Here is an 11,756-nt window from a genome sequence, read left to right as displayed (position 1 = left end):
AAGAAAACAGAAATCTGATTTGGGAGATGCTAAATTTAGGAGCAGGAGAAGGCAGAACTACCCAGAGACAGAAAAATTATCCAGAAAAGCATAAGGTGAATGAGAGTATTCAGGGCCAGAGGAAAAGAGAGATGAATTTCAAGTAAAGATGGCTACTTAAAATGTTCTGTGCCTATTTGGAGAATGAAGTCTAAGCAAAAGAGGTAAGATTTCTTTTACAGGCTATATGAGTGACTAAACTTCTATAAAATTGTGCAATCAGAAGGCAAATTAAAAATTACTAAGAAATGAAGAAGTGACGAGAAAAGGGAAAAATGAAGGAATGATAGGAAATAGTTTGAAATAGGAAAAGCGTGATCAAAGATTATTTTTTTCTAACACAGAGATATCCTGAGCATGTGTGAAAGGGGTGTCTGAGGATTGAAAAAAGTTAGAGGGTTATAGAAGTTGTCTTTTCTGCCAAGTGGTTTCTACTTCTTATGGGTTACAATATGGTGAAATGAAAGGATACCAATGAGGACTACTATCAAGTGATTGCTTTCATATGATTAAGGCTGGTTTTATGACTCTGCAACTCTTAAGTCAGGAGAATAGAATAAGGGTGGGTTGTCAGTCATCAAGCCAGATCAAAGAGTTGCATTCTGGTTAAGGCACTTTTCTGTCCTCCTTCACATTTCAACTTTAATCTGCTCCTCTTCTTACATACTGGTTCTATCTACACAGCAGCATTCACATACACCTGTTCTTCTCCTGTCAGAACAATTGTGGCCCAAATCAGTAGTGGATACACTAGATGGGGATTTTTCTCTTTACCTAGGAATTATATATCTTGTGTCTATTCGTTACAAAGAAAAGAACCAAGGAAAATGAGGCTACATACAATACAAATGTAATATTAGATTTGTAATAGTTTTTGGTGTGTAATATTCAGATCCAAATGAGGAAACTGAAGTAGAGGAAATTTAAAAACATTTCAAATCACAAGAAAGGTGAATAACTATACCAGGACTAAACAAGCAGATCTTTCTGATTCTTTTTCAGTTTTCTAGCCTCCTCTGCTGAAATCACATAATTGGAAATAGTTCATTTCCAAAATGCAAAAACTATCTCGTCCCAGAGTGTTAGCCTTTAATCTTTGGTGGATGTTTTCCTATGTTGGATATTTTTATTTTGAGACATGATGGCCCTCGTTAAGATATGTCTGGGCAATGCCGTAACAGATTGCCAGCCCAGGTAAGTGAGTGCCAATGTCAATCAAAATAATAGCCTGATATTGTGCAGAGACATGAAATGGTTGAATGTTGTTGTTTCCCCCCCTTCATTTTCTAATCATCATTCAGCATAGCATGGAGTGCACGTGTGCACACACACACCCATACCCACACCCCCCTCCACACACACACCAGATAATTTCACAGAAAATATATTCATTAAATCGCATCAAATTGAGCAGAAAAAAACTGTTTCCTGTTTCTCAGGTAGATCCTTGGTTATTCCATTTGAAAGGTTCTCAGCACATGCTGAAGCTATAGGTCTTCATAGATGTGTATCGGGGGCTTAGGCAACATTAGCTAGATGCAGTAATAATTATATTCAGAGAACAGATATCTGGTCTAATTTACACCATTATTTTCTTTCTCAAGATTAAAGATGCTTGGTTTTTAAAATACATGAGCATCCATCCTATGGTGGTCTGCCCTGCTTATTTTGAAGGTCACAGGCTCCTAGCATGCTAAAGCTAGAACTCATAAATGCATTATAGGGACATCCTTTCCGTGGTAGAGATGGAGATTGCTGGGGTCACATGGGCCTGCATTCATTGCAAAACACATGACTAGGTAAATTGTCCACTCCCTTTCTCTAATCCTACAGCTCTAAGGAGCTTTCCCCTATTAACAGCAAAGTAAGAATAAAAATAAGTGTTATTCCAAAAACCCATTTGAGGGTTTTTAAATGTTTATAAAACAAGGGGAATCATAATATGAAAAATTCAAACATCTGTTCTCTTCAAATGATTACTGTATCACACTGATTCTACCTCAAAAATATCCAGTGGCACTGCCAATTCAGGCTCTTCACACTTCCGACATGGTGTATAGGGTTATTGTAATAGTCTGATCCTTATGCATCTTCAGTCTTGCCTCTGTGCATGAATATCAAAGAGTGCCATTGGACTTGGCACCATGCCTGGGACAGGCAAACCTCCTATTGGGTTTACATTTTAGTACATGACTAAAGTCCTCATTTTCTCTTGTCAACTCATGTTTTTCTCTATTAACTCTTTTTAACAGAAATTCTTTTAAATAGTATTGAGAAGAGAGTTTTGTAGGATTTTATCTCTAGGAGCATATTATCAACTCTATTTTTTTCCTATTTTCTTTTGTGACTTTGTTAACGACTCACATAATATAGTTATAAATTAATTGTTGACTCTAGAGAAAATATTTCTAATACCTATACCCTTACCAAGTGATTACTCAGCTATATCTCTGTTTTAGGCACATGGAATTTCATGTGTTGATGGTGCCTTGTTCTCCAATTCCATTCCTGATGGCTATGGTACCTTCATTGTCTTTGTCCACTCATTTAAACTACTGTAGGATATATTGTATGACAACTAAGCAGAGTCAGTTACCCATTATTCTAGGTATTTGGAATACATTTTTTTATACCATAATTATTAAAAACAATAATTATTCCCCTAAACTTATAAAGCTGAAATTTGTCTCTTTCTTTTTCCACCAAGGCCTGTGACTGTTACCTTCTCATCCTCCTTCTCCTCCTCATCCTTCTTCTCCTTTTTTTTTTTTTAAATCCTCACATGAAGATTCTTTTAAATTACTTTTTCTTAGAGAGAGGAAAGAGAGAAAGAGAGAGAGGTAAATATCGATGTGAAAGCGAGACATCCATCAGCTGCCCCCTTGTACTAGCCTTGAATGGGTATCAAACCCATAACTTTTTGATGAATGGATGACACTCCAACCAACTAAACCAAACTTCCATGGCCACTGTTACTTCCTGAATCTCATATCATGTCAGGAACAGTTATCTCATAATAAAATGTTGATAATTGCGTTAAGTAATTATAAACCAATATTTTTATATAAATTTGTAGCCATCCAAACAATTTAGATAGGTCATAAGCATGGAGCAAAAATTTAAAACACTGCATATGTGGCAATATAACTAAGAATTTAAACCCATCATTACCAGGAAGGCCTAAAAGAACATAGAAACAAAGCACAAATTGTTAAGTAAATGAGGAAATGTTTATTTTCTCAAGAGTGGCAAAAGTTCTTTTTTTAAATTTGCATATGTGTCTGTATACTTACACATACACACATATAATTCAGATGAAGACCTTTGTCCCTCACTGTCTTTTAGTCTTTGATGTCCATAAACAGCTCTAAAACCATGTTGTTCATATGCAGAAAAACAAAGCTGCATAAAGATGTTTCCATTATGGATTTGGGACTCAGACTTGGCTCTTCCATTTTAATATATAAGTTCTCAGCTTTAGTTTTTTTTATCTGTAAAATGCTAATAACAATAACAACTACACCAGAGTGTGTCATTAGGATTAAATTAAATAAATTTACATGATCAAATGAGTTTTGATGAAGGTGACAAGGCAATATGATACAATAGAAATGGAGACTATATATTCATTGTAATAAATAGTGTTAAAATAACTAAATATCTGTAAGAAAAAAATAAACCTTGATGCATCTCACACCATACACAAAAATTACCTAAAATTGATCATAAACCTAAATAAAAAGTTAAAACTATTAATCACCTAGAAAAAAAGTATTATAAGAACATCCTTAAGATGTTGAATTAGAAAAAAATATCTTAAACAAGATGCAAAAAGTACAAAATATAAAACAGAGTATAATAAAATAGAATTCATCCAAATTAAAACCCTTTAAAAGAGAAGGCAAGTCCCCGACTTGAAAATGTGCATACAAAATATAACTTGTTAGGTCACAGAAGGAAGAACACAGGAGGCCAGAGTGGTGAGGGATTATGAATTCATTCAATCATCTGCACACCAGGTGGCTGAGCCTGGATAGCTCCAGCCCCCAGTGATGGGAGTCAGTGTCTTTTAAAGGACTTTTGGTGGGCTTTTTTCTGAGTCGAGACTTCTTTATGCATACCCGGAGGCGAGATAATGGAATGTGGTCACCATAAGTGAAATGTGGTCTCATCAAAGGGAATATCCTTAGTGATATGACCTGAAAAGCCAGTTCCCAGGGGAGGGGTATCAATTCAATTGCTTGATCAAACCTAACAAATTGAGGGGACTGTATTCTGAATCTATAAAGAATACTAACAATGTAATATTAAAAGATAACCCAACAAAATTGAAAAGTTGAACATATGTTTCATGAAGATGTATGAAGAGCAAATAGGATATGAACATATGTTAAACATCACTTTTCATAAGAGAAATGCAATTAAACCACAATAAAAAGCATTACATATAGATTAGAATAACTAAATTTAAAAATACTAAGTGTTGCCGAAACCGGTTTGGCTCAGTGGATAGAGCGTCGGCCTGCGGACTCAAGGGTCCCAGGTTCGATTCCAGTCAAGGGCATGTACCTTGGTTGCGGGCACATCCCCAGTAGGGGGTGTGCAAGAGGCAGCTGATCGATGTTTCTCTCTCATTGATGTTTCTAACTCTCTATCCCTCTCTCTTCTTCTCTGTAAAAAATCAATAAATTATATTTAAAAAAAATACTAAGTGCTGATAGAGATGTAATTTAAATTCTCATGCATTACTGGCGGCAATGAAAAATGGTACCATATCTTTAAAAACCAGTTATTTCACTCTCTTAGCGAGTTAAACATACATTTATTATTGGCCTTGGCAACTCTTTTCTTAGCTACTTACCCAAGAGAATTGACTTCATATGTTCACCCAAAGATTTGTTGACTGACAGACTTGCATGCAAATGTTCATAGTACCATTAAGTGTAATAGCAACAAACTGCAAACTACCCAGATGTCCATAGACTTGTACATATATAAACCAATTGTTTTATATTGAGACTATCCAATATTACTCAACCATAAAAAGAAAAAAGTAATATACACAATAGGGGTGAATTTTTTACTCAAAAGCAAGAAAAAAAGAAATATAACTAGATATATTTTTGAAATTTTATTTTATTTTTTTCCATTTTGATAGTTCTAAATATTAAGAAGCTAGAAAACAAAATGTGGAGAGAGAGAGTGATTGGTATTAGGGACTGGGGTGCTGTGGACTAGATTATCAGGATAACCTCTCTAAAGAGAGGCCATTTGAAATGAAAGGAATAACAACAAAGAGCTGGCCATTCAAGACCTGAGGGAAGATTATTTCAGGCAGAGGGAATGGCAGAATTAATAACCTCAAGTGAAAAACTGGAATGTTTGAGGAGTAGAAAGATGATTGATATGGCAAGAATAGTCAGGGAGAGTGACATCAGATGAGGTTGGAGAAATAGGAGGGGTTCTTGTTTTCCATGGCTTTGGGGAGCTTAGTTACCTAAAATCTCCCCCAATTCTGCTGGGATTATAAAAATGTTAAAGAGAGATTCTCCTTTCTCTTCCATTTCATGACATTTTAATTTCTAAAAACAAAGTCTGTTGCTTGTGGAAATAGATCTTCAATATCACAGACTGATCAGTTATCTCAGGTTTAATGGAGGAAAATAGGGCCATCAAATGTTAACTCTATGGACATAGCAGACTGTTAGATGTACATATACTTCTGCTCAGAGTATTCTAGTCTTACAGTTAATAAATCTAAAGCAATAGATAGACAGTACTCATCTCTTAATCATGTATCCCAAGCAAACATTTAAAGTACATATTCCAAGTAAGAGATCAACCGAAGGACTTGTAGCATGCATATAAGCATAACCAATGGACACAAGACACTGGGGGGTGGGGAGGGGTGAGAGCAGGTGCCGGGGGAAGGTCAATGGGTAAAAAAAAGAGACATATGTACTACTATTTGTAATACTTTAAACAATAAAATTAAACTAAAAAAATAAAGTACGTATTCCATTTAACTATCACACTGAAAACTGAAAACAACAACAAATTCAATGATGTATCAATGTGTTTGATAGATTGAGCAGTGTAACATTGTCACAGAACCACAACCACACACACATTCAGAAACACACACTGTACATTCTCTATTTAAACTGAAGTCTACTTTCATGGGTGAAAAGCCTTCCTAAAAACAATTTAACTTTATAAAGTATTAGTATTTTTCATCAAATAAGCAAATTGATCTTGATCTTTGCAATTGAAAAAAAAAAGTGTTAAAGTAAATGAAATTTTGGCATGTACCTTGCATGTGGAGCACACAGGTAGGAGAACAGCCATTCTTAATTTAAAAAACACCATGGTACAAGCAATCGGAGCTGAGCCCTGAGAAATGTTCCCTCACATGCCAGCATTCTATAAAACCACCACCAAGTTTTCTGCATTCTGCATAATATGCTGGTAATTAACCTTATAAACTTATTTTCTGAGCAACTCTCACAGTTGATAAATGCAGTTAAGGACAAAATCCAGCAAGGTTATTGAATAACAATCAGCGCATCCAGAATGAAAAATAACCCACCTTCTTCCAAAATAAGATATGAATAGACTTTACTCTTGTAATTAATGTTGCTGCATTTTGCATGAAGATGGGATATTTTTCATTTAAAGCCCATGTGTTAATTTTCCTTCATAGATAAGCCAAAAACCTTGACTCTTGTCATCAGACCTTTGGCATCTCCGTCTGTTTCAAAGTTGGGCCTCTGCCAATGCACAGCTAGTCTGTATCTGAACTTCCATGCTGGGGTTAGGGCATAGATATTCACTAGAAACATTAATTTTGTCTTCAATCAGATACAGATTAAAAGAAGCCACATTAAAACCAAATGCTACTCGTATTAACAAAGCATATGTCAAATATTCATCTGAAGATAAGGAACCCTAAAAACTGGCATTAATGAAAGCTAAATGTAAAAGCCCTTGTAAGGGAATGATGGTTGGGGCCAAGCAGTACTAAGCATTGATGTTTTATAACATTTTCCAAACAGCAGTACTTTGGAATCTCCAAATAACTCTGGACAATTAAATGGGGGACCAATCAGCGCTCTAGTCCAGCCCTGCATCTGGTGGGTGGTAACCCCTGAAGAATCTCATTTAGCTTCTAAGAAGCTTAATTTCTTTATCTGCACAAATGGAAACTAGTCTTGGAAAAAAACAGTGATTCTTTACAAACCTAAAATTTGTATGACTTTGATAAATTTTCATTGTTTTATTTCCTTTTGCAAATATAATTTTAAAAATACTTGCAAAGGTGACAAGTGTGTAGGCAGTTGGGAGGGTGTGTGTGTGTGTGTGTGTGTGTGTGTGTGTGTGTGTGATTGACGGTTTTAATCTAAATTTATAGCTTTAGATTAAAAAGGGTATCTGTGGCTTGCTATTCACATGATAAAGGTATTAGCTTGTGTAACAAGATCATACAGAATCAGATCATATGTACATTTCAGACTCATCTCTACCTCCTGCTGTAAATCTTCACCTTGCATTCTAGGATACTGAATTACCTACCTATGTTTTCTTGAGTGCGCTATTCTATTTTCCCCTGTTGCCCATACCCTTTTCATCACACCCACTTACCTGAAAATGTATATTTGTAATAAAAAAACCCAGTTTTAGCATCTCTTCTTCACATCTATATTGTCTCAAGAACAATCTCTGACTTCCTCCTCCATATAACCTTTGCCTTATTCCTCTCTTCTTTTTTTCATTTATCACAGGTATTATATTTTATTCTCCATGAAACAAGACATGTTATTTACATTACCTAAGAGTATGCCTATACATATATAAGGAAATGTTCAATAAGCCTGAATAATTTTAAATAATTGAACTTTATGAGTTTTTACTGAGCATAATTTAAATGTGATAATTTTTGTTTTAACCTAATAAATTAGTTTGAGAATTACATAATATTTGTGTTGGTATGTTTAGTCAAATAACTTAAAACAATATATTACTATTTGACTGTTAACTGACAATCATTCAAATAAAACTTTAAACAATGATAAGTCCATTTCTGCACTCTAATAGGAAGACATCATATGCTTCATGAGTATTATTACAATGTAACTCAACATCCAAATTTTAATCCATGGCCAAACATTTACAAACACAATCAATTTTGTAATGAGATAAGATTTTGTAAGCCACTCTTATAAATGTAAGGACAGTAGTTTTAGATCCCATAATTTGTGGAAAGTCATTAAAAATATTTATCCTTTTACTATGCCTCACACATGTGGTTTTTACAAATTAAAGCTAAGACCCTCCACCAGCAAAATCATTATGACCCAACTTGCTTTATTGTGGTGAACTGAAACCAAACCCACAATACCTCCGAGGTGTGTCTGCATTGGCTTATGACCAATGTGTTCAGTTAAATTTTGTTTCTTTTTGTTTTACTCCATAATCACTGAGCACAAATTTAGTATATATATATATATATATATATATATATATATATATATAAATATATATATATAAAGATTATATATATATATATATATAAAGATTTTTCCTTTATGCTTTAAAAAATAAGTAATTTTGATAGATAGAAAGATAAGGATAGAGATATACAGATCATATATAGGGCATATATATGTTTTAAAGATGAATACTCAATTGCTGAGCATAGTTGTGCATTATTGATGAAAGTGTTATTCACTTTTAAAATGTTCTTCTTGAACTATGTGATGAACTATATATTTTTTTCTAAATTGACATCATGGAGTATAAGGCTATAATATAAAGCCTTAGATTTGCAATGATGGTTTCTTCCAATAGCTTAAAATTTAACATAAAAATTCAAAGTCTAATAAATAATAACCTAGTACATATTTTAAAAATAGAAAGGGCCATGCCGAAGCCGGTTTGGCTCAGTGGATAGAGCGTCAGCCTGCGGACTGAAAGGTCCCAGGTTCGATTCCGGTCAAGGGCATGTACCTTGGTTGCGGGCACATCCCCAGGAGAGGGTGTGCAGGAGGCAGCTGATCAATGTTTCTAACTCTCTATCCCTCTCCCTTCCTCTCTGTGAAAAATCAATAAAATATATTAAAAATATAATTTAAAAAAATAGAAAGGGCCAAATTAAGAACTATTGTTATATTCATTTTAGTCACAAAACATTGGGGACTAAATTTTGCATTGTATATGGTTGTATTCAACATATACTTATTAAATTGAAAAACATTTCAAAATGATTGCTATTGTGGTGTGATTTTTAAAATGTTCCTCATTTTATCCATTTACTTTTTACTTATTTACATATTTTTTATATTAAAAATATGCCAAGGAAACTCATAACATCTTATAGCCACAGGGTTAGTGGCAGAAAAAGTGTAAAGTAGTGACGATTTTGAGAGTTACCAACATTTGTTTTGTGTATATATATTTTTTGTAGTACAGGGCCAGGTAAGTCAAATTGATCACTCTTGCCTTTGTGACTCTTTATACTTGTAATACATGATTGTGTCTATATGTGTCACATATTTGCCTTCTCTCTAAAGAAGGATTGTAGGAGATAATTGTCTCTATTACTATCAGCTAGCAGAGAGCTAGATATATAGGAGATACTTAGTAAGTACTGATTCAGTGAATGGATAAATAGACAGATGGATGAATGGATGGATGGATGGATAGATGGATGGATAGATGGATGGATGGATGGATGGATGGATGGATGGATGGATGGATGGATGGATGGGTAAATGGGTAAATGGATGGATGGTTGTATGATTGAATAAATAATAGCAGAAATGAATGACTGCTTAGATCATCAATGCACAGGAATCATTTAAGGAGTCATTGAGTAGCTGGTAATGTATCTGGTATCCCAGAGTCCATGTGTTCACAATATCTCAGGTTTCATTTTTAGTTTTTCAATCTTTCCCAGATGGTCTCATACAGCCAAGTTCATAAAAACGGATGAAAGGCTTAATGTTAATTTGATAACGCAATATTAAAAAATATAACTGCTAAGTAGACAAGATTTTTAGTTTCCTTGATCAACTTATTTTCCTTGGAGAAAAGTATATGGGAAACTAAAATATAAAGACAAGCTTGCTTACTAAATATTAAGAATTAATACAAAGGGCTTAAGATAGATGATTATAATGTCAAATCATGTTATATCAAAAGAATAATTCAGAGTTGGTAATGGCAAATTTAGTTTCTGTTAAAAACTCACTTACCTGGCTAACCAATATTATTTTGATCAACTCACTTCCCAATTTCTTAGTTAGTATCAAATGTCACTCAAGCACTAGTTTTCTTTAATATGTTATGATATTTATTATTTGTGATTTTTGTCTATAAAATAGCATGTCATTATAAGAAACTTAAATAAATATATATATATATATATATATATATATATATCCTATTTGAATTTTAGGAAAACAACAAAACAGCTGCACACCAATATAGGATTTATTTTCAAATGTCAGAAAAAATACTTGGCTTAATTGGTGAAGGAAAATATAAATAAAATTAACTATTTGATATCTTCATGCCTGGGTCATGGGCTCAGTCCCCCTGTGGGGCATGCAGGAGGCAGCTGATCATTGATTCTCTCTCATCATGATGTTTCTATCTCTCTCTCCCTTCCTCTCTGAAATCAATAAAAATATATATTTAAAAAAGAAAGGAGAGCCTATGACATAAAAAGAAGCCTTGCTAATTTTTATTTTCCAGTTTTATGAACGAAATAATTAAAATTATATTTGAGGGAATAATTGAAAATGTTATCCTTAAAACTGTTATTTAGACTTATTCTACCAATATGGCAAATTTGATGCTCTGAAAAACTATGCACTATTAAACATCCAGAAATCCTGAATACATTTTGACAAACATATCTTTAAATGCTTAAAATATCTCTCAAAATACTAAAGTAAAACCCAAAGGAAAAAAAATGAAAAGAAAGTTTAAATAAAAATCATAAGCAGGAAATGAAGCCACAGCTATCTTATATACATGTGTTGATAGCAGAAACCTAGAGTATGTGTATTGATTATCATTTGGAGAAAGGAGTAAAGGTCTTGGGCTAACAAAATTAAGATAGCAGCATCCATAATCCTTAAACCACTATATTTTTCATGAAAAAGTGGACTATATAAATAAACAAACATAATATAATAAGATTTATATCTCAATAAAGCCAGTCATGATACTCTTGCTGGTGGAGAGTTCTGCCTTTAATTTGTAAAAAACACATCTATAAAGCAAAAAAAAAAAAAAAACAACCAAAGCATGCTTGTGTCTTCCCATATATACTGAGTGGCCAGATTATTATGATCTCTGAACGCATAATAATCTGGCCACTCAGTGTATATCCTATATAATAAAAGGCTAATGTGCAAATTGTCCCCTCAACCAGGAGTTCGACCAGCAGGCAGGCTGGCCAACTGCCCATGTCCCCTCCCCCTGGTCAGGCTGGCTGGACACCACCCATGCACGAATTCATGCACCGGGCCTCTATACACACACACACACACACACACACACACACACACACAGAGTGGCCAGGTTATTATGTGTTCAGAGATCATGATAATCTGGCCACTCAGTGTATTTTGTATTATTTTTTAAAAGATGCAGTTCAATGAGATACCACCTTGCACCAGTTAGAGTGGCCATTATGAACAAGACAAGCA

This window comes from Eptesicus fuscus, chromosome 11 (assembly GCF_027574615.1).
Source record: "Eptesicus fuscus isolate TK198812 chromosome 11, DD_ASM_mEF_20220401, whole genome shotgun sequence".
NCBI lineage: Eukaryota > Metazoa > Chordata > Mammalia > Chiroptera > Vespertilionidae > Eptesicus > Eptesicus fuscus.
The sequence above is the reverse complement of the archived record's forward strand: the minus strand, read 5'-3'. Positions refer to the sequence as shown.